The 24373-nt window shown below is 42.8% G+C and overlaps 1 long non-coding RNA gene across 3 annotated transcripts in view; it reads right to left on the minus strand.

Moving 5' to 3' along the window:
* Positions 1-1237: 1237 nt before the first annotated feature.
* The window catches only part of LOC125929603 (uncharacterized), a 54333-nt gene continuing 31197 nt past the window's right edge, over positions 1238-24373 (minus strand). For all 3 annotated transcript variants that reach the window (XR_007459919.1, XR_007459917.1, XR_007459918.1), the window contains one exon: positions 1238-2582. This is a non-coding gene — a long non-coding RNA (uncharacterized LOC125929603). The remainder of the gene's footprint in view (positions 2583-24373) is intronic.

The following is a 24373-nucleotide window of genomic DNA, read 5'->3' on the forward strand; positions in this document are numbered from 1 at the left end:
CTCATAAATAAATAAATGTGTAAGAAGGAGAACCAAGTTATTACATTCAAATTCCAACATCTGCCAAGGCTCTGAACCGGAATGAAACCTGTTCTCTTATTCTGAAAAGAGACTTCAGTGTTTCTTTTTAAAGACCTACTGGGGGGGGGGGTGCCTGGTTCGTTTGGTACAGCATGCAACTCTTGATCTCAAAGTCATGAGCTCAAGCCCCACACTGGGCATAGAGCTTACTTAAAAAAAAAAATTAAAGACCTACTAGGATCAGAATGAATATTTTTCTGTGATGTTATCAAAAGGCACAAGAGATTAGAAATAGTGATTTCCAATAGTGATTCATTTTGTTTTAAGGCTGAATACGTATCTCTTAGAATCATCTTCTATTCTAGGGGTGCCTGGGTGGCTCAGTCGGTTAAGCGTCTGACTTTGGTTCAGGTCATGATCTCACAGTTTGTGGGTTCGAGCCCCACATCGGGCTCTGTGCTGATAACTTGGAGCCTGGAGACTGCTTCGGATTCTCTGTGTGTGTGTGTCTCTCTCTGCTCCTCCCCCACTTGTACTCTGTCTCTCTCTCTCTCTCAAAAATAAATAAACATTAAAAATTAAAAAAAAAAGTTTTAATAAAAAAAAATTAAAAAGAATCATCTCCTACTCCACTGATCCTTTAACTTTGGGAAAGGATGTTATAGATCTGTGGTTCTCAAACTGCAGCATATGTCAGAATCATCTGAAGGACCTGTGAGACCAGATGACTGGGACTCATCCCCAGTTTCTGAGTCAGCAGGTGAAGCCCAAGAAGTTTCCAGGTGGTGCTGATGCTGTGAGTGCAGACCAACTTTGGGAGCCACTATGCAGACGAATCCTACAATCTTCTACAGCCCTGTTCAAGTGACCCTCCTTTCCTGCCCTCTCTATCCACATTAAACTTCCCCTAGTCACTTCTTGTCTATCTCACCAATTCTCAGTCTTTTCACCCAAAGCAAACATTTATCCTCCCTTCACAAGTCCTATGCTTTGAAATACTTTTTGTCTATCAATCAGAACACACTTACCAAATAATAATTTGTTTTCTCGTGTTTTGTTAAAGCAAGTTAACTGTCAGTCAGAGCTTCCAGTCAGCATGGGGTAACTGGTGTTTCTATACTGAGTTGATACAATTCTAGCCCAGAGCAAAGAAACCTGATGTTTTAGTTTAATTAGCCTTTGCATCTAATCTCTGGTAAATATGAGCTTTTTTGGTTAGTCTTTTTGAAGTACTGAAAATAGCTCACAGACACCCCTCCCTCATTGTCCCCACATTGTCCCCACAAATGTCCCCCTCATTACTTTGTGGGGCTGAGAAGCTCAGGTTAGGACCACCTGGTATCTATCACTCATTTGGTAATTAATCACTGATTGTCTTCTGTCATTTCTCCTATTGTTGTCCCTTAAGAGCATGAAGGGGCTACATTTGGCCCTTCTTGTAAACCATACAGTACCTTGCTCAGAGATTTAGAATGGGCCAACTGCCCTCCTTCCCACCCAAAACAAAACAAAACAAAACAAAACAAAAACAGAAAAAAGCTATTTATTTCATTTACATGTTTGACTATACCACAATTACAATTGTATCCAGGGCAGAACAACACAATGAAAGAATATTTGCAGAGTCAACAAAACAATTGATTTCCAGCATTGGTAAAAAGTCTTGAAAATAACTTGCCTGAGTAAGTTCACTAGGATATGATTCCAATGGATTGCTCTCTCTGGTGCCTCCTGGAAGGCTGGTAAGGGGGAAATGTTTGAAATGAGTCTGACTGAATCACAAGCAGACAAACTGAGTATTTGCAGTGATGGTAAGATCTTAATGAATCAGAAAGTCCTCGAGAGTGATTCTTTTCCCGGGGCACCTGGGTGGCTTAGTTGGTTAAGCGTCCGACTTTGGCTCAGGTCACCATCTCTCGGTATGTGAGTCCGAGCCCCGCGTCGGGCTCTGTGCTGACTGCTCAGAGCCTGGAGCCTGTCTCAGATTCTGTGTCTCCCTCTCTCTCTGACCCTCCCCCGTTCATGCTCTGTCTCTCTCTGTCTCAAAAATAAAATAAACGTTAAAAAAATTTTTTTTGAAAAAAAGAGTGATTCTTTTTCCAAAACTCTACTTAAAGCTTTTGTCCTCCTGGAGTCCATTCGTGGTAGTAATTACCACCACTCCACCCCTACCTGATTCTGATCACATTTTATTCTGAATTCTCTTAGCAATATGGACTCACTACTTGTTGCACTGAAATTGCTATTGAAGCTTTTCCAAGTGTGTGTGCTGTGTGTGTGTGTAAGAATGTGCCCTTCTTCCCTCCAAGAAATAGCTCCCTATTCACCTGTGACAAAGACCTAAAACTTGACTATTATAATTTCTTTATTTTTATGGCCTTGCTTATGTCAGGCTTCTTCTTTCAAAATGCCAGTAACAGTAAGCTGCTACCCATCATTAATCTTTTGGGGTCCTTTCCTGCCATTTGCTGATGAATGAGATGCTCAAATATTATTGCTAGCAATGCTTTGGATAATTCCACCAAAGAAATTCCAAGGACATCTTTTGACTACTGATGACTCTAGAAAAGACGCAAAAAGCAAGGTTTTAGGTTGTTGTTTTACTTGTTCCAAAGACTTATTAGATTTAGCTAATTATGCACCTTATCAAAGTAAAAGATCTTATGGGTGCCATGTGATGGTCTACCTCATCATTCATGCCTGATTGAATAACATGGTTAAAATCCAAGGAGTTCCTCCTCTAATGAAGTTCCTGCTCTGGTCTGTTGCTATGGCAACTTAGGGCTATAGTCCAAAATGACAGCAAATATATTAAATATTGCTGCAAATCCATTTTCTTCCTCCTCTAGTGACCTCAGAGCCCAAACTGTATTTGATAGCATACAAGTCTAAAAGGAGTATTGTGCCAGCTACTTTTTCCTTTTTTGACATGGAAACCAATCATTTATACTCTCTAGCACAGTGTTATCCATATACCAAACTGAAAAAAATACTTGAGGGAAATTAGTTATACATGGTGGATTGACCACCCACATTTATTGTCTCTTTTTCCTGAGACTCCACTAAAATGACAGTAAAGAAATTGAAAAAGAGGGGCTCCTGGGTAGCTCAGTTGGTTAAGAGTCCAACTCTCGGTTTTGGCTCAGGTCATGGTCTCACGGTTTTGTGGATTCAAGCCCCATGTGAGGCTCTGCACGAAGAGTCTTAGTGCACTCTTAGTGCAGAGCCTGCTTAGGGTTCTCTCTCTCTCTCTCTCTCTCTCTCTCTCTCTCTGCCCCTCCCCTACTCACGCTGTCTCTGTCTCTGTCAAAATAAATAAATAAATAAAGTTTAAAAAAGAAATTAAAAAGGAATATATCCTGTTAAACAACAAAAATTCAACTGAGTAATTAAAAAGATCAAATCGGCTTTCTTGAATGATTCATGAATCAGGCAGCAGCCCATCTAGCAAACAGAAAGAAACTCTACTGAGCTACAGAAAAGGAAAGGAAAAGGAAAGGTTTTTTTTTTTTAAGGCATAGAGGGAGAAGAAAAAAATTATTAGCAAAGAATGTATTGTTTTAGGCAAGGTCATCCTCCTAAGGGGAATGGAAGGAGCTTATCAGTAAATCTTCTAGTGCTGATCAGGAGATTCCACGTTGACTCGTTAAAGGCAACATTTCTGGAGGGGTTTAAATTGCAGTTAGGTTAGGTATTAAGTCTGGTTTGCTGACATGGGAAGTTAACATAAGTGACTCCATTTTGGGCCTGTTGTTTTCTTTTAAACAGTTCACACAGACCAAAAAAAAAAGGAAATGAAACCAAAGTAGGCAAGTGATTTCCATTTTTTTTTTATTATGGTAAAATATATATAACATAAAACTTACCATTTTAATCATATTTAAACATAAAGTTCAATGACGGTAAGTACATTCACTTTGTTATGCAACCATCCCCACTATCTATCTCCAGAACATTTTCATCTTCTCAAACCGAAACTCTGTACCAATTAAACAACTCGCTATTCCCTCCTCCCCTCTGCCATGGTTAACACTATTCTATTTTTTGTCTCTTATGAATCTGACTAGTCTAGATACATAATATAAATGAAACCAATATTTGTCTTGTTGTGTCTGAATTATTGTACTTAACATAATGTCTTTAAGGTTCATCCATGTTGTAGCATGAATCAGAATTTTATTCCCTTCCCCCCACACTAACTCAGATTATATTTTATTTTCAGCTTTATTGAGGTATAATTGACAGAATTTCATTCTTTTTTGAGGCTGACTAATACTCTGTCATATGGATATACCACACTTTGTTTATCCATTCGTCAGTAGATGATTTGATTGTTTCCACCTTTTGGCTGTTGTGAACGACATTGCCATGAATATTGGCATATAAATATTTATTTGAGTCCCTGCTTCCAAAACTTTTGTGTATATACCCAGAAGTGGGATCGCTGAACCAAATGTTGATTCTATGTTTAACTTTTCGAGGAACCGTTGGACTGTTTTCTATAGCAGCTGCACCATTGTACATCCAGCAGTGTGGAAGTGTTCCAACTTCTCCACATCCACCCCAAACTTGTTGTTTTTGTTTTTGTTTTGTTTTGATAAATAGCCATCCTTCTTGGTGTGAAGTGGTATCTCATTGTGGTTTTTATTTGCATTTCCCTAATGATTAGTGATGTGGAGCAGCTTCGCATGTGCTTATTGGCGTGTGTTCTATTCATTTTTAAAAGATGGAAAGCAGATGGAAGGATGGTAACTGTCTTAGTGGGGGGGGGGGGGGGGGGGTCACAGATGAAAAGGAAACTGATTTGCCCCACAAAAGCTCTGAACAATTCAGGCTGAGATGGAGGGATGGGCCGGGGTAGAGATGAGGGCTGGAAACCTCCCCTGTCCCAACAGCCAAGCAGCGACCCCTCACCCAGGCAGAAAAAGGGAAGCTTAATCCCTGGGAAATCTGCCCTGGGGAGGTGCTAGCTTCCTGTACAAGTGGCAGAGTAGCTAGCAGGAGTGAGGTAGGGTCTGAAAATGGGGAGACTCAGTAAGAGTGCATCCTGAGCAATGGGACCCCCAATCTTGTTCCTTGACTGCTCCCAAAATACAGGCAAAGCATGTAACCCCTAGGCAGAAGATGAAGGATTCTTCTCATAAAAAAAAACTGAACTGTGTCAGGAAAAGACAACCATAGGTAGTGACATCTGGGACGCCCCTAACAAAACAGAAAGATTCCCACCAAAAACCCAACAATGATAAGCTCTACCTGTGTACACAGGGCTAGGTTTTTTGCCTTACCCTAAAATATCAAGTGATAACTAAGCATTACCAAACATTTGAGGAAAGCCTCCATCATGAAATACAGAGAACAAGACAAATGAAGAAAAAAAATTGAACCAGGAAGAAATAGATGATGCCAGGAACAGAAGAAAGGTTCATATAAAAATTATAATACACCAAGAAAGATAAGTGAAGATATTGCATTCATCAATTTAAAAAAAAAAAGGTATTACGAAAAACAAAAAGAGCCCTTGAAAACAGAAATGATGGTTAATATTAAAAAGGTAATAGGTTAGAAGTAGTAAAAAGGCAAAATTATGAAAAATAATTGGGATAATGTAAGGATAAAAGACTCAGAGACTCAAGTGAATTCAATGCCCAAATAAGAAAGCAGAGGAAGAAAAGATTATAGAAGAAATAATTTAAGAAGAATTTCCTGGAACTGAAGGACATGAGTCTCCAGTTGAAAGCACAATGAATGAAAAAAGACCAATGCCATGTTTTAGCATACCAGGGACACACAGAAGAACTAGGAGTGTCCAGATACATAAGTCACATACAAAGGAACAGGATTTTAAATGGTATTGGACTTCTCAAAAATGACCTTGGAAGCTAAGAACACAGTGGAGTATGCCTTCGAGGGAAAATGATTTGCAACCTAAGTTCTATATAGCCAAGCTGCAAATCCAGAGTAAGATTAGGAAAAAAGATATTTTCAGATTAGCAAGGACTTTAAAAAAATGTATCTCCATGTACCCTCTCTTAGAACGCAACAGAAACCAGGGGTGCCTGGGTGGCTCAGTCATTTGAGCATCCGACTCTTGATTTTGGCTCAGGTCATGATCCCAGAGTTATAGGATAGAGCCCCCATGTCAGGCTCTGCACTGGGCATGAAGCCTGCTTAAGAGTCTCTCTCTCAGGACACCTGGGTGGCTCAGCTGGTAAGCATCTGACTCTTGGTTTCAGATCAGGTCATCATCTCATGGTTCATGGGATTGAGCCCCGTGTCAGGCTCTGTGCTGACAAGCTCTGTGCTTGGGACTCTCTCTCTCTCTGCCCCTCCCCTGCTTGTTCTCTCTCTCAAAATAAATAAATAAACTTAAAAAAAATATTCTCTCTCTCTCTCCCTCTGCCCTTCTATCCCACTCATACATGTGCTCTCTCACTCTCTCTCTCTTTCTCTCTCTCTCAAATAAAAATAAAAGAAGAAGTTGGGGCGCCTGGGTGGCGCAGTCGGTTAAGCGTCCGACTTCAGCCAGGTCACGATCTCGCGGTCTGTGAGTTCGAGCCCCGCGTCAGGCTCTGGGCTGATGGCTCGGAGCCTGGAGCCTGTTTCCGATTCTGTGTCTCCCTCTCTCTCTGCCCCTCCCCCGTTCATGCTCTGTCTCTCTCTGTCCCAAAAATAAATAAAAAACGTTGAAAAAAAAAATTTAAAAAAAATAAAAAATAAATAAAATAAAAGAAGAAGAAAGCAACAGAAACTAGAACAAGGAAGTAAAATAAGATATGAAAGCCAGGAAACAGAGTTTCCAATATAAAAAAGAAGCAAAAAGGGGCACCTGGGTGGCTCAGTCAGTTAAGCATCCAACTTTGGCTCAGGTCATGATCTCAGAGTTCGCAGGTTCGAGCCCTACACTGGGCTCTGTGCTAACAGCTCAGAGCCTGGAGCCTGCTTTGGATTCTGTGTCTCCCTTACTCTCAACAACTCCTCCACTCATGCACTGTCTGTCTCTCTCTCAAAAATAAACATTAAAAAAAAGAAGAAGAAGAAGCAAAGGGAATTCCCAGAATAACAACTAGGTGTAAGGCCTAATGAAAAACTTGTCTATACTAGAGGTATAGACAAAAATCCTACATTTCAGGAGGTCTCCAGAAAGCTCTAGAAAGTATATCCATTTGAGTATGAAAAACTACTCATAGGCCATGAATGCTCTGACAGCAAAGAAAAGGACAGATACATTGGAAATAATGCAAATAAAATGAACAAAAAAACATCAACTCCAGGAAAAACAAAAAGTTATACAAAGAAGGAAATATAATCACAACACACGTTTTGGCTTTGCAGTGGACAACAATTATATAACATAATAATCAATAAATATTGTTTTAACAAAAATTATCCTTTGACTATAGAAGTTTATAGGAAAGGATACGGAGGAAGTAACAGACATTTTTATCTCATCACAGCAACTTACAAGGTGATTTCTAAAATTAATAAATCAAGAAGCAGTAGTATCAGTATTTTATTTTGATACATAGCAATAAGTATCTTGATAGTTGCAACTGAAAACTTTTAGAAAAATTATGGCCTAAGGAGTCTTCTCTGACTTAGATTATTTTTGTGGGAATGGTTTAGATTTATTCTTCACCAGGTTCTCAGAGTCAATATGGAAACATAATAGCTAAAAGTGCAGGTTCTAGATTCAGATTTCCTGAGTGCTCAGCCTGACCTGTCACTTTCTATTAGTAGGGTAGATTTAGACAGGTTAACTCACTACTCTCCTAACTTCCCCATATGGAAAATAGGAAACATAACAATAGTACCTTTCTAATAGGATCGCTGTGAGAATTAAATAATGAATGTAAAGCACTTAGCATTCTATCTGGCACACATTCATCAAGTATTAGTGATCACTATTATCACTCTCATTTATGATTCTGTCAGGATATGTCACCCTTCAATGTCCTTCCAAAAAGATCACTATGATAGAGCTATAGGTGAAGGAAACAGAACACGTAACTGGAATTCAATGTCTGCTCACGTTACAAACAGATAGATCCTAAATGCAAAGCTAAGCAGGTTTGGTATCTTCCTCCACCTTGCTGTTTTTCTCTTGAGACAAGAACTGAACACAGTTGTGGGTAACAGTATAAGGAGTAGTTAATAAAGAAGCACAAAATCAGACTCAGGTCAAACTCGGCTTTCCACCTATTAACTACATGAGTATATGCTAATTTATTGATTCTATGGGCTAAATTGTGTTCTCTCAAAATGTGTACCTCAGAATGTGACTGTATTTTGAGATGGGGTTCTTTAAAGAGGTAATTAAGGTAAAAGGTCATAAGGGTGGGCCCTAATCCAATATGACTGATGTTCTTATAAGAACAGGAGATTAGGACACAGGTACCCACAGAAGAAAGACCTTGCGAGGACAAAGGAAGAAGATGGTCATCTGCAAGCCAAAGAGGGAGGCCTTAAAAGAAAACAACCCTGTCAACACCTTATCTTAGACTTCCAGCCTCCAGAACTATAAGAAAATAAATTGTTTATGCTATCCAGTATAGGAATAGGTAGGGATATATATACCTCATGAGATCATTGTGAGGATTAAATCATCTAGAAAGGTACTATCATAGTGCTTGGCATATAGTAGGTACTCAATAAATGTATGCTGGCATGATTATTATATTATTATTATTAAAGACAATCGGGGCACCTGGGTGGCTCAGTTGGTTAAGCGTGACTTTGGCTCAGGTCATGATCCCATGGCTTGTGAGTTTGAGCCTCGCGTCGGGCTCTGTGCTGACAGCTCGGAGTCTGGAGCCTGCTTTGGATTCTGTGTCTCCCTCTCTCTCTGCCCCTCCCCTGTTCATATTCTGTCTCTCTCACTCTCAAAAAATATATAAACATAAAAAAAAAAAGACAATTACTCTGGTCTTTCCACAGTACAGAAGCAAAGACAGATGCTAAGTGACCGACTAAACCAAAATTATCAAAGCTATTATAATGACTTAATAATTCATCTTCAAATCTTTAGTTTTGCCCTCTTCAATTCATGTCCACAATGCTACCAGAATATCCCTTCTGGAATAAAAATGTGGCTGTGATATCTAGTATCCAAAAATGGCCTCACAACCCTCCCTATACACACAGGCCGATCATCCCACCAGAGATGAACCCCCTGTTCCCTCCCCATGAATCTGGGCTGTGCCTGTGATGAGTTTGACCAGTTCAATACAAAGGAAGTGACATCCTGAGTACAGACATTAAGAGGGCTTGACAGCTCCTGAGCCACCAAGAACAGGCTACTCTGTTGGAGAGAGGTCACGAGGAAAGGCCCACAAGGACAAAGAGTAATAGAGAAGCCACATGAAGAAATACCAATGTGCCAGACATCCAGTCCCAAACTTCAGCCCCGGCCACTGTCTCACTGCTACTGATGAGAGACCCAGAGCCAGATCCATAGAAGAACCACCCACGTGAACCCCAACCAGCTCACAGGATCATGAGATGTAATAAAATGGTGTTGGTTAAACCAGAAAGTTTGGAGTGGTTTGTTATGAAGCAAAAGGTAACTGAGACACGGACAACGATATTGCTCTACTTAAAACCCTTGGTATAAGCATAACCAAACTTCCATAACCTTCCCAAGCTGTGTGACTTGCGCAAATTACCTAATCTCTCTGTGCATCATTTTCCCCATCTGTACAAGTAATAATAGTAGCTTCTTAAAGGATTGTTGTGAAGATTAAGACACAATACATGTAAGACACTTGGAGCAGTATCTGGCATATAGTAAGTGCTTAATATGTGTGAACTGTCGTCATTATCATCATCCCTACTGCCTCTCTCCAGCCTCCTCCCCCACTACTTCCCAGATGCACTCTAGAGGACAGTCACACTAAAATACTTTTTCCCGCAGCATGTCACACCTCACAACTCTTTACCTTCGTACATTCCATTCTTTCTGCCTGGAATGTCCCTCACTTGCTCTGTCTGCCTAGAAAATCCCCACGTCCTTACCTGAAGCTTTCTTGGATCTCCCCAGTCAGTGTGGTCTGCCCCTGTGCTCCTCAGAGTACCTACTTCTTGTCTCTGTGGAGGGGCTTCCCAAACTTTGCCACCTGTGCGGCCTTGTCTTCACAGCTAGTCTCTACGTTCTTTAAGGACAGAGCCCCTGCTTGAATCATGTGCCAGCACAGCATAGCTCACAGCAGGCTCTTGATACATCTTTCTGGAAGGGAAGAGCTGGCTTTTAGAGCACTGGTTTTCAACAGGAGTGGAGAGCAGGAAGGGGAACAATTTTGGTCCTCAGGGGACATTTGGCAATGCCTGGAGACATTTTTGGTTGTCACAAAATGGGGGTCTGCTACTGGCATCTAGTGGGTAGAGACTGAAGATGCTGCTAAACATCGGACAATGCACAGAACAGCTCCCACAACAAGGAATTAGCCAGCCCTAAATGCCAATAGTGCTGGGGCTTAGAAACTTATAGAGGATCATCACATACGCTCTCAAGAGAAAGTCAACTGGCTGAATGCACATATGCTCAGTAGACGGAATGCACATTGCCACCACCCTCATCCCAACTCAGGCCTCTTCTCAGTATTCCTGGATGCTGAGGGTCATGGGAAGGGTACTAAAGGACAAGTAAAAGCTTAAATCTGGCCACTGCCCTTCCTGCTTGATGTGATCCAAAGCAAAACCCCTCCCTCCTCAGGATCCTTATTTCCACATCCAATGGTCCCTTCCAGCCCTGACATTCTATGATTCTGCAATTGTAGGTTGGTGCCTGCTGTTTCTTTCTTGGCTAAAAGATGTCAACACTGTACAGACTCTCTCACATGCCAAGAGAGGAAAAATCCCAGATAGGTTGGCCTGAGTCACTGAGAGCTTGTGTTACATCCTGGACCGCCTAGAACTCAAGTGAACTCAGGTGCCTGAGACTAAGGCTCCCCACCTGCCCAAGTAAGAGCCAAGCCTGCAAGCTTCAGAATAAACAGGATGGGGGAAGATGGCCCTTGAAGGCTGCGTGGCTAACTCACCTCTAATCTAAAGAGGCCTCTTTGTCAGTCAAAGCATGTTGTGTCTTTGCAGGGGAGTAGGGAGGCATCTATGAAATCTGCCCCTTTGTCTCCCAGGATAAGAGTGATAAGAAACCTCACCCCAGAGAAGGATGACTTCTGCACTGTGAGCATAGCTGATGCCTGGGGCTCCTCTGGGGGCTAGTTTTGGTGTTTGTAAATGACTTGAATAGAAGGTACAATGGTGTAGTGGTAAAAAGCTTCATCAGACAGGTCTGAGCTTGAGTCCCAGGTCTGTTGCTTTCTGTGTGATCCTAGGTAAACGACTTAGTCCTATCAAAGCCTCAACCCTGCGCTGGGAATAGTAACATAGGGTTGTTCTGTGGATTAACTGAGATATTGAAATCCTAGGTTTAGCCTACTGCACAGCATAACTGCAAGTAGATGGCAGTCATTATTATGAAAAGCATATTATAGGATGACTGAATAGGTGAGGAGTATGATGACATTTATTGGCATTCTTGCGTAAACTCTTAAATCCCTGTAGGATGCTAGTGAATTATAATACTGAGACCAAACACTTCTATAGCTCTTACCACATGCTTATAGCTATTTTAAGTGCTTTCCATATATTAACTCAATCCTCACAAAGACCCTATATGATAGGTATTCTATTATTCCCATTTTATAGATGGGAAAATGAGACAGAGAGATTCACCAGTTGCCCAAGGCACACAGCTGGTAAAAGGAGGATGAGGATGAGAGTTTGGACAAAGGGTGATATGGTTCCAGGGTCTCTGCCCTGAGCAGTACACATACTGCCCCTGAAGGACTCTAGAAAAGGATAAGAAATGGCCAGGGGGCGGGGTCCACCAGCCTGCCTCAAACCCCTGCCCAGTTTCTAAATACCTTCTCCACACCCAGATAGCAGAGCATAGCAACTGCCCAACAGGGAAGCACCTAGCTCTGTAAGAAAGGGTCCAGAAGCAGCTATAGGGATGTGGGCAAGGGATGCCACATGGGAAACAAAGGAGATTTGGAATTGAGCCAACTAGGACACTGCCCCAGTACCACCCTGTGACCGTGGATGACTCTGGGCACAGAGACATACTTTCAGACCTTTATTCCTCTGTCTCTCTAAATCCCTGTTTGCTCTAGAGTGCTAGGTTCTAATGAGAAAAGGCTAGTCTATGGCTGGGGCCTTGGTCAGTTCCTCTCCCGGGGGAAGAGCGCCACCTAGTGAGCCACTCTGAGAATGTCCCAGAGCAGTAGGCTGGAACTCCAGAGACGTGGTTGCTAGTAACTAAGACGCCCATACTCAGCTGTGTGATCCCAGGCAAGGGGCTTCACCTTTCAGAACCTCAGAATTCTGGTCGGTAAAAGACAGTAAACAACAATCAAGGATGGTAACCTTTATAATAGCTGAGGGGCGCCTGGTTGGCTCAGTCAGTGTATCTTCTGACTTCGGCTCAGGTCATGATCTCACAGTTCATGGGTTCAAGCACATCGGGCTCCCTGCTGTCAGCACAGAGGCTGCTTCGGATCCTCTGTTCCCCCCCCTCTCTCTCTGCCCCTCCCCTGCTTGTGCTCTCCCTCTTTCAAAAATAAATAAATAAACTTTCAAAAAATATATTTGCAATAGCTGACACTTTCTTTCTCCCACAGTTTTTCACTTTGAAATGCAGTGAATAGTACATGATAAATTTTAGAAGTCATATATTTGTTCTGGGCACTCATGAGCTGTAGCATATCCTCTATTTTTTCCTTCACTTTTTTTTTGTTTTGATTTGGTTTGGTTTGGTTTTGTTTTTAATGTAACAACACTTAAAATAAGATCTATTCTCTTGGGGCACCTGGGTGGCTCAGTTGGTTAAACATCTGACTCAATTTCGGCTCAGGTCATGATCCCTGGGTCCTGGGATCGAGCCCTGCAACCGGGGAGCCTGCTTAGGATTCTCTCTCTCATCCTCTGTCCCTCTCCCCAGCTTGTGCACTCTCTCTCTCCCTCTCTCAAACTTAAAAAAAAAAAATCTACTCTCTTAACAGATGTTTAAGTGCACAATACAGTGCCATATTGTCAACTATAAGCATTATGTTGTAGGGCAGACCTCTAGAACTTACTCATAGTGCATAATTGAAGCTTTATGCCCATTAATTTAACACTTTTTGAGGATTTTTTTACATGATAGGCCCTGTTCTAATATTATGCATATTAATTAAGAGTGAATACCAACAGTATGCCTGTACGCTATAAAAAAATCTAGGAGCCATGGAAGTGTCACCCACTCTGGGAGGGGAGAAATGTCAAAAACAGTTATACCCATGGTCACATGCTCCCAAACTCTGTGTGTCTGCCTTGTCATGGGACCCAGTGCACTATTTACATACCCGTTTGTCTGCTTCCAAGTTGGTATCTGAACTCCTTAGGAATGGTGTCTGGGTCCTAATCACCTTCATAAACCCAGCACCCAGGAGAGGGGCCGGCACATGGTGCCCCCTCAATAAATACTAGTCCAGGGAAAAAGCCCTATTCCTCTTCCGTGCCCAAAGGCCCTCCCTCCTTTCTTTTGTGAGACTTTCCTCTTCTTCCCAATAATCCACAGAGAATCAGGACAGGGACTCAGCCCAGGCACCAGCCATAATTTGCCAACCCAAACAAGTTACACTCACATTAACTATTCCAAGGATAATGGAATGAAAACGTTGTGGGAGAAAGGAAGGAGACTAACTGTGTTCAGACACTTTATGCTGACCATTCTATCTTTATTACCTTAAATTACATAACAAGCATGGGAGATAGGGAGTAAGTGGCAGGTCTGGGATTTGAATCTGGGCAGCCTGACTCCATACTCTTATCCTCATGTTCACCATGTTCTGCCCCATGGCTCTCCCTCCAAGCTTCAGTGAGTGGCAACTGCTACTGTAAGTGAGGAACAGAGCTCAAAGCCTACTGTTTAGGCTTCTCTCCCTCCACACACGGACCTTCCTAGAATCAGAAGATTCTTCTGGAATCTCCATGCTCAGTCCTTGAAGGCTGCAAAGCATCTTTCTGGGGCTTGCCATTTCTATTTGTAGCCTCTTATTCCTGAAGAAACTCTGAAGAATTCCCTGGGGTCAGGTGCAGTCCACTGGGTTAAACCAACTCACGAAACTGATACCTGAAAGATACCATTTTCCACCTGCTCACCTCGGCAACAAAATCAATGAAGATAACAATAACAGCAACAACAATGCACATCTTTGAGCTCTTATTGGGTGCCGGCCTATTGCTAAGCCATTCTCAAACATCATCTCCTTCATCCTCACAACAACATTCAGAGATATGTTTTATTTGACTTCTGTTGGGTAAGGTTCTTGAGAACAAAGCTATTGGTTTGGGCCTTCCAGGTAGCAGATGCCAAAACAGAATTAGACATGCAGGGGAATTCTTGGGAGAAACATATGAGAAGGATAAAGGGGGAAGGAGCAGGAATAGGCAGGTGTGCCTCCAACCCTGATGCAGGTGTGACACCTATGGAGAGACAGAGGGAAGGAAGGATTGGTTGAGAAAAGCCCGGCTGCAGTGCCCTACGACCCTCACCACAGCCTCAGCATGAACACAGTGGAGCAGGGGAGGGAGGCTGAAGCTAACTACACCCCTCACAGGTGCTAACTGCACCCCTTTCTTAAAGTTGCTCCGAGCAGCGTGATTCTATGGCTGCCACAAAAGACTGTGCTCCCTGCTGGTTCCCCAACACCTAGAATAGTGTCTAGCACATTGTACTCAATAAATATTTATTGAATCAATCTGTTACTTGAAATAATCCTTTTATAATATATAAGGAAAGTTAAGTGCAGAAAAGTTGAGTGACCTGCCCAAGGTTATACAACTGGTAGGTAGCCCGGCCCAGATTTGAGCCCTGGCTTTCTCACTCCAAAGCCCACATACTTAAGGCTGTGTTCCTCCATGCCTTGACCTTCCCCACCTCCCTCTTCTTTCCCCATACTGAGCACCCAAAAATGGTCTGGCTGTAATATCAGGATTTGTCTTGCATTTTTTTCACTCACTCACTCAGACAATCACTCAATTTGTTCATTCATTTAACAAATATTTCCCAGGTACTGCACAGGATACTTGGGTGACACACACCAATAGGAAAGGTCTCTCTCCTTGGGAAGCTCGTAGCCACAGGCAGGGAGGCAGTCACATAACAAAAGATTAGTACGCAATGTGACAAGTGTTACAATGGTAGTGCACTGCTCACAATTAAGTCTCAGGGGTGAAGAGGGCCAAGAAGTGGGGCAGAAGCCCACACAGTCCCAGCTAGCTTCTATCACTGCCCACCTCACTCTTCCCACACACATACCCTCACCACCCACAGCCAGGGCACCAAACTTCTGGAGGTAGTTTAACCTCTGAACACACAGGCAAGCCAGGGGTCACGGGGGCTGGAAAAGCACTTTAAGGACGTAATGGTAGCAAGCTTGGTAACCATGGTTACACACAATTCAACTCAACAGTGTGGAAGGAGATGGCCAGCCCAGGAACCCTCCACACAACTATTCAGGAGGTGTTTTAGTTAGCCAAATATAGGCTACATGTAAGGAAAAGATGGAAAAAGGCCTTTATTATGTTTTTAAGTAGGCTCTACACCCAACATGGGCTTGAACTCACAACCCCAAGACCAAGGGTTGCATGCTCTACTAAATGAAACAGCCAGATGCCCCAAAGGAGGCCTTTAAAACTTATCATACATTACCTGAAAACCATTCAGAAGCTCCTATTTGAGGTCCTCAACAAAATGTTCATCAATGATCAAAACTGCCAAGACACACACACACACACACACACACACACACACACACAAACACAGCCTACATAGACGGTATCTTTGGCAAAGTAGAAGTATCTTCCAAACAAAGAAAACAGAAAAACTGCAGGGGCAGGTGTGAAGTCAGAGAATCAAAAAAATTACTAATCTTAGTTGCAAAACTGGAAAACTTAAATATCCTTCAATGTGGGATTGAACAAATTTGCACGTTCACAAAATGGGATTTTTAAAAACTCAGGTTACAGCATGATCCTATTTATTGCATCATGCATGTGTATTCACTGAAGGATGCCTGAAGGCAGATCACAAAAATGTTAACAGTAGTGTCTTCTGAATAGAATTTCAAAAAAAAATTTATCTTTTCTTTCACTTGTCTATGTGTTTGGATATTTTTCAACAAGCTTATATCATTTATAAAATCAAGAAAAAAGTTTATAAAGTAATTTTTAATTTGAAAAACAAAATGGGGCACCTGGGTGGCTCAGACAGTTAAGCGTCCGACTTTGGCTCAGGTCATGATCTCACAGCTCATGAGTTCAAGCCCCACGTCGGGCTCTGTGCTGACAGCTCAGAGCCTGGAACCTGCTTCGGATTCTTTGTCTCCCTCTCTCTCTGCCCCTCCCCTGCTCACATTCTGTTTGTCTCTCTCTCTGTCTCTCAAAAATAAATAAACTTAAAAAAAATTTTTTAAAGAAAAAAACAATCAGGGGCGCTTGGGTGGCTCAGCCGGTTAAGCATCTGACTCTTGATTTTGGCTCAGATCATGATCTGACGGTTGGTGGGTTCCAGCCCATGATGGAACCCTGTGCTGAGAGTGCGAAGCCTGCTTAGAATTCTCTCTCTGCCCCTCCCCTACTTGCTCTCTCTCTCCCAAAATAAATAAATTTTTTAAAACTTAAAAAAATAATAATAATCAAAAAAAGCACTGAAATGATTCCAAAGGCTATGGACAGTAAGGAGATAAAAGGAAACTACAATTCAGGGAAGACTGTCTAAAAGATTTTTCATGGGGGCGCCTGGGAGGCTCAGTCGCTTAAGCGTCTGACTTCAGCTCAGGTCATGATCTCACAGTTCAGTTCATGAGTTCAAGCCCCATGTAGGGCCCACTACTGTCAGCGCAGAGCCCACTTCTGATCCTCTGTCCCTCCCTCTGCCCCTCCCCTGTTCATGCTCCCTCTCTCAAAAATAAACATTTAAAAAAATTAAAAAATAAAAGATTTTCTATGAATACCTGACAAAGGTATCACTGAGAGCCAATTATTAAATGAGACTCAAGGCATAGATTTCAGGGTCCCCTCTACAAGTCCTCTCTGCAGTCTTTTTTAAATGATGGTAACAGCATATGCCTAACACACAGTAGGTACTCTCCAAATATTTGCTGTATGAATCAGTAAACAATCATGTTGGCAAACTACCATTTCCTTGTAGTTTCATCTCTCTTCCTTTCAAATTCAGGTGAATGGCATTTGTTCACCTGATGCATTCACCAGTTCTCATTTCCTTTTATTTATAGGGTCAGTTAGACCCAAAATTCCTACCTAGGTGCAGCTTAAAGGCAGCAGTCTAGTTGGAAATCGAGTTTGGGGACTTGATATGAAACTGTGTTTGCAAAGTACCTTAAATACAACTGAGATGATACCAATTGTTTATATCAATGGAAGTGGAGGCTGATGGAAACAGTGGGGAACTACAGTCTTCTCCAGTGATTCCCTGGCTCTACCAAAGGACAAAGCTAGTCAACTAGATCACAGGAATGTGGTCAACATTCTTGACCTGGGCTCTGTCCTCTATTCAAGTCCAACCTCAGAGCCCATCAATCATGTACACCCTTGTCCCACTCTTCCAACAGATTTAGAAACAAGGATCCCTGAACCTCCATGGGTGGCCCCACTGAATCTTGCACCCTGGTATTCATGTGGTCCCTTTCTAAACTGACTCTGGTCTTGGCTATATGGGTCCTCTGGCCAATACTAGATGAGCAAATGTGATGAAAGTGGGGCTAGATAAGCACTTGCACACCGGGGCTTGTCCCCTTGGAATGCTCCCTTTTGGTACCCTGTTGCCACATAAGAAGGTTCAGCAAGACACATGAATGATGAGGAACCACATCAGGAGAGAGGCCCAGCCATCCTAGCATTCTGCCTAGCAGGCACAAAAGGGCCCTCAGATGAGACCAAGAGAATAATTACCTAATCAAACCACAAAATCATGAGAAATAATAAATTATGTTAAACCACTAAGGTTTTTTTTTAATTTTTTTAATTTTTTAAATTTTTTTTAATGTTTATTTATTTTTGAGAGAGAGACAGAGCATAAGCAGGGTAGGGGCAGAGAGAGAGACAAAGAATCTGAAGCAGGCTCCAGGCTCTGTCAACACAGAGCCTGACGTGGGGTTCAAACTCATGGACCATGAGATCATGACCTGAGCTGAAGTCCGACGCTTAACCAACTGAGCCACCCAGGCACCCCTAAATCACTAAGTTTTAAAGTGGTTCCTTATGCAGCAGTAAAGAACTGAAATAGCTCTGATCCTTATTTTCCTGCAATTCCATGCTGACCTCAACTGCTATTCCTCTCCTTGGTGCTTACTCCACTCCACCCACAATGGCTGCCTTGCTGTTCCTCAGTCACACCAAGCCCCCACCTCAGGGCCTTTGCACTTGCTGTTCCATTCACCTGGAAAGTATTTCCCCCAGATATCCACATGGCTTGTTCACTCAACTCCTTCAATTCTACTTAAATGCCACCTTCCCATGAAGACTTCCCTCATCAGTCCATTAAAAATTGTCACCACTGGGGCAACTGTCATCACTGAGCCTGGGTGGCTCAGTTGGTTACGCAGGCAGCTCTTGGTCATGATCTCATGGTCATGGGATCAAGCCCCACACTGAGTGTAGTAAAGCCTGCTTGGGATTCTCTCTCTTCTCTCTCTGTCCCTCCCCACACTCATGCTCACTCGCTTTCATTCTCTCTCTCTCAAAACAGATAAACAAAAATTGTCACCTGGGTGCCTGGGTGGCTCAGTCAGTTAAGTATCCGACTTCAGCTCAGGTCATGATCTCACAGTTCATGAGTTCAAGCCCCACATTGGGCTTTGTGCTGACAACTAAGAGCCTGGAGCCTGCTCCAGATTCTATGTCCCCCTCTCTCTGCCCCTCCCCTGCTCGCACTCTGTCTCTCTTTATCTCAAAAATAAATAAACATTAAAAAATAAAAAATAAAAAAATAAAAGCCATACCTCCAAATATGGTCACATTTCTAAAAAATACAGGATGATAAATGTGATGCCCATTACATAAAAGAGCCTACAAGAACACTGAGGGGAGTTGTCTAACCCAGTTGTAGAAGTTCAGCAGACCACAAGAGGGTGGGAAGATGTTTGCGGCAGAGATCCAAAGTAAAGACACATTCCCTGGAGAGAATAAAGGGTCCATGAAATGAAGAGATGTAACACAGCATGAAGTTTCTGTTTTACTATAGCCTTTGACAATATGTGCCCAACCTCCCTCTTCTCTCAAAACAACTGAAGGGTTGTGGTCTGCCACCTCCAAGTCCAGTCCTGCTCCTAGTTCCCAGGACAGACTTGACCTGAGACGGCAAGGACATAGCCTCCCTCTACAGAAACCAACACTGAGTCACCCCTCCCCCTCCACCAGGCGGGGTGGGGTTGGGAAGGGGGCCTGGCATTGGGGCCCAGTTCTGATGACCAAATTCAAGCCTCATCCTCAACACCTGGAGCTGTGTCTTGGCAAATTCCTAGCACCTTTGGACTCCAGACCTGTCTGGGAAAAACCACTAAAAAAACAACTAAAAACCACTAAAAAAGCAACCAATAGAAAATCCGTCCTGATCTGCTTAAGCAACTAAGGAGGTTTGTTGAAGAACTAAACATTCTAATGGTAGGGGGCTGGACTCAGGCACAGGACTCAAATTATGTCACTGGGACTGAATTTTTCTCCATTGCTTAGCTCTATCTTCAGCTGGGTTGGTTTCATTCATCCTTGGGCTCTTCAAAGGTCCCCAGCCTCTGCCCCAGCTTCAGGCTTTCCCTTCAGGGTATCAAACTGGCTGCTGCACCTCCAGTCCCACCTTTTCCCAGATGTAAGAACCAATGGAAGGAGGGCACCTGCCTCTCTCCAGCCAATCCCAGAAAAGCCTTGGCTGTATTTCATTGGTTATGACTGCATTATGTGGCCCATCCCTAAAGAAATCACTGTGGTTTTCACCTAACCTCATGCTGGGGGGTGGGACAAAGGATTTGATAATTTGATTGGCCAGATGGAGATCAAGAGTTGGGAGTGGTGCTCACAGACAACACCTGCTGAGAGGAGAAAACACAAATATGGGCTAGAACCTGAAGAAAGGAAAATGGCTGTTGGAGGGGCAGATAATAACCTCTTACTCCAAGTTTAGCTCCAGAGCCTGGCCTCCAGTACCCCAGCCAAAGAGATAAATAATAGTCCTTGATTAAAGAATATCAAACCTCCTGCCACATTCCATAAAATTCAAAAACATAAATGGTGAAATCATATCTTTTATAATAAAATGAAAATCAAAGATGTTCAAATATACTTAAACCACTGAAACACATGTGGGTCTAAATGATGGTAATGATTTTTCAACATAATTTGTTTTCAGGATAAAAAAAAAAGGATGGAATGCTATTATTAACATACACCTTTGAAACAGAAGGATAAAATTAGTGAAAGGAAAACAGTGTCACCAGCTAGACCCCGAGACCTGACCTTTGCTGCCCACCTGCTTGTACTCGTCGACCTTTGTCCCACATTTTTTCCTTAAGCTCTTCTTTCTAGCTTATCTCTTAACTCAGGCAAATGGAACCCAAAACCACCCCTCAAATAATAGTGGCAATCCTGACAAGACCTCCAGCTGGCCCAGACCACCCAGACCCGTTTCAGAGTAACCCTAGACTCTTGCCTATGCAGACGGACCACCAAGTGACCTCTAGAATGACTGACAACTACCTTTACCTCATTGTAATACTAAAATCTCCATCCAAGAAGGACCACAGCTTTATTTACATAACACAATGTATGTATGTATAGGCATGTTTCCTGAAGGCGCAGGTGCCTCCTTATGACTGCATCTACATACCATGACAAGTCTCCCTTATGTAAATATTCATCTTAAGCCTAAATAAGGAACCCATTCACCCTTGCTCAAGGAGTCACTGCTTTGGAAGTCATTCGCCAACCCCCCCACCCCCCACCGTGATCTCCTTATTTGATGCAAATAAAGTTTACTTTGGGTGACAATTCCACCTAGTGTATCTGTGACTCACCAAGGAGCAAACTCACGTTGGTTCATTGGCTCAGTTATAAGATGGAATGATCTGAATCATGCCTAGGCTGGTAGGAGGAAGGCAGGAGAACGGGGACAAAAAAATTAAAAATTAAAAATTTGGGAATGCAAACTGGTGCAGCCACTCTGGAAAACAGGGTGGAGGTTCCTCAAAAAATTAAAAATAGTTCTACCCTATGACCCAGCAATAGCACTGCTAGGAATTTACCTAAGGGATACAGGAGTACTGATGCACAGGGGCACTTGTACCCCAATGTTTATAGCAGCACTCTCAACAATAGCCAAAGTATGGAAAGAGCCTAAATGTCCATCAACTGATGAATGGATAAAGAAATTGTGGTTTATATACACAATGGAATACTACATGGCAATGAGAAAGAATGAAATATGGCCTTTTGTAGTAACGCGGATGGAACTAGAGAGTGTTATGCTAAGTGAAATAAGTCATACAGAGAAAGACAGATACCAAATGTTTTCACTCTTATGTGGATTCTGAGAAACTTAATAGAAGACCATGGGGGAGGGGAAGGAAAAAAAAAAGAGAGAGAGAGGGAGGGAGCCAAACCATAAGAGACTCTTAAAAACTGAGAATAGGGGCGCCTGGGTGGCGCAGTCGGTTAAGCGTCCCACTTCAGCCAGGTCACGATCTCACGGTCCGTGAGTTCGAGCCCCGCGTCAGGCTCTGGGCTGATGGCTCGGAGCCTGGAGCCTGTTTCTGATTCTGTGTCTCCCTCTCTCTCTGCCTCTCCCCCGTTCATGCTCTGTCTCTCTCTGTCCCAAAAATAAATAAAAAACGTTGAAAAAAAAAATTAAAAAAAAAAAAAAAAACTGAGAATAAACTGAGGGTTGATGGGGGGTGGGAGGGAGGGGAAAGTGGGTGATGGGCATTGAGGAGGGCACCTGTTGGGATGAGCACTGGGTGTTGTATGGAAACCAATTTGACAATAAATTTCATATTTAAAAAATAATAAAAAAATAAAAATTAAAAAATAAAAATTAAAAATTAAAATAAGTCACGCCTATTATCAAAAACCCATTTCAACAGACTCCAAAGGCTGTCTGAATTCCTCTCTGGTAATACAATTTTGCTTTGTCAAATATTTCATAAAAGTGGGTCACTGGCTAGAGCCAAAAATACTTTTTCGGGCTTTTTTTTTTTAATGTAGAGATTTGTTTCATATGATTTTTTTTAAGCTGGATTTTTAAGTTGAGCCAATATTTTTGTCCATCTGAAGGAACGCACAGAATATATTTGTTTAGAAATCAGCTATCCTAACAATTTCTAAAACTATTAAAGAAACATTTGATTTAATAACTGTTCTGCCCCTTAACTACTCCCTGCTAAGCATCTTAAGGCAGGAGAAGAGGTTTTAGGAAGGTTTGCTTTTTTTTTTTAAAGCCTGAGAAACTGGGACTTCCCTACATTTCAAAGCACAAAGGCCTATTATTCAAGGAAAGGGGCCAGGGAGGCAGAGCAATTCAATTTTGTAGGCCACCGTGTACTTCTTCCTTTCTCCTGCCAAATCAAGGCTCACCCCAGTCCCAAGTGGACCACAAGCGGGGCAGTCCTCTGTGAAAAAGTGAAAGCAATCGAGGAAAAAGAAAAAGCAGTCAGCCAGGAGAGCCTGGGGAGCACTCATTATATTTGAATAGAGCCAGTAAAAGGGGCCTTTGCTGGGCTGCCTGGGTGGGGCCACTCCATTCACACTCCCATTGTAAATTCCATCCGTGTGCTATCATTTCCTGACCCAGAAATGGGGAAATGTTTCTGCCATAAATTTCCCTAGGACCTTGCCTGGCCACAAAATCATTCCCTATGAAGTTCACCGGCTCCTTGGAGATTTGGTAAAGGTTTAAGATCATGTTTGCCTGTGAGCCCCTCTCCCCATTTAAAGGGTCTCTTTCCAGCCTCCCTTGTTTTCCTCTCAGGAGCTGGATCCTCAATGAAGTGAAATAAAAGGGGTATGGTTATGAGGAAAGCTTTGGGGGAAATCAGAAGCTCTCCTGTCCTCATGTGGAACATTTAACATATCTGGCTAGCCTAAAGCCGACGCTAGTCAAGTATCAAATTGTAAACTGAGTGTTTGAGTCTGAGAAACTTGGCTCTTAAACTCTAGCATGCATCAGAATGTCCTCAAAGAGTTTCTGATTCAGTAGTTCTGGGGGAAAGGGGGACAGAGAATGTGCATTTCTCACAAATGCCCAGTGGTGCTGATGCTGCTGGTCCTGGGACCAGACCCTGAGAACCCCTGATGTAGGGAATGGCTGCACCAGACCCCAAACATCAAGCAGGATGTTACATACATTCTGAGGCTCAATAACATCTGAATTCATACTTGGTAAACACTCTGGTGCCTACCTACAGACAAAGGCTAAGTGCTTTCTGTGGTAGTGGGTATGGGTCTCAATCTACCACACAGATAGAAAATATTTTTAAACTCAACTTCATGTTTAGCCCCTATTCGACCAGAGTGGCAGAACATAACCTCAGTTAATCTGAAGACTTCCTCCCACCTTCAGGGAATGCCTCTAGGTTCTAGGTGCTTATGGAGAATCATGGTACAGGGAGGGGGTAGGACAGAAGTGCCCTCTGGTCCTTGCTGTCATCTATCTGTGTGGCTGTCAAGTGAAATCACCATCACCTTTGTCAGGCCTACAGGCTTCAATCCTCAGTGATCAGCACTGATGTGTCCTTCATCCCCAGGATGCATGACCCCTTCCAACCCAGAACTATTTGTGGGTCACCTTGGGAACCCAGAATCTGCCAGCTATGTCCTTTCTGCTCCCCAGGGCTCTATCAAGAAAGGAGGGCACGGGCCCCTCTCATTCTGCTGCACCTGTGCTTTCATTACACCCCCCTGCGCCTGCCTTGGTCTCTCCTCCTTCCACCCACCCCGCACCTCTGCCCAAACAGTGGACTTTTACCAGTCTGAAGAAGCTCTCGCCCTCTCTTCAAATCCCTTGCTTCCACTCATTTTGACCAGTCCAGGGCTTTCAATGTTCTCCTGAGGGCATTAGGCTTTTGAAAGCCAAAGCCAGAGAGATTCCTATTTGTTTTTTTCTGCTCTGACATTTCCTTTCCTGAGTTAATGAGCACAGAATAGCCTAGCTGCTTGAATGGAGAAAATGCATAAAAGAAAGATGCTTAGAAGGGAGAAAACATAGGGGCACCTGGACGGCTCAGTCAGTTGAGCATCCGACTTCAGC

The sequence above is a fragment of the Panthera uncia genome, chromosome A2, assembly GCF_023721935.1.
Source record: "Panthera uncia isolate 11264 chromosome A2, Puncia_PCG_1.0, whole genome shotgun sequence".
Classification (NCBI taxonomy): domain Eukaryota; kingdom Metazoa; phylum Chordata; class Mammalia; order Carnivora; family Felidae; genus Panthera; species Panthera uncia.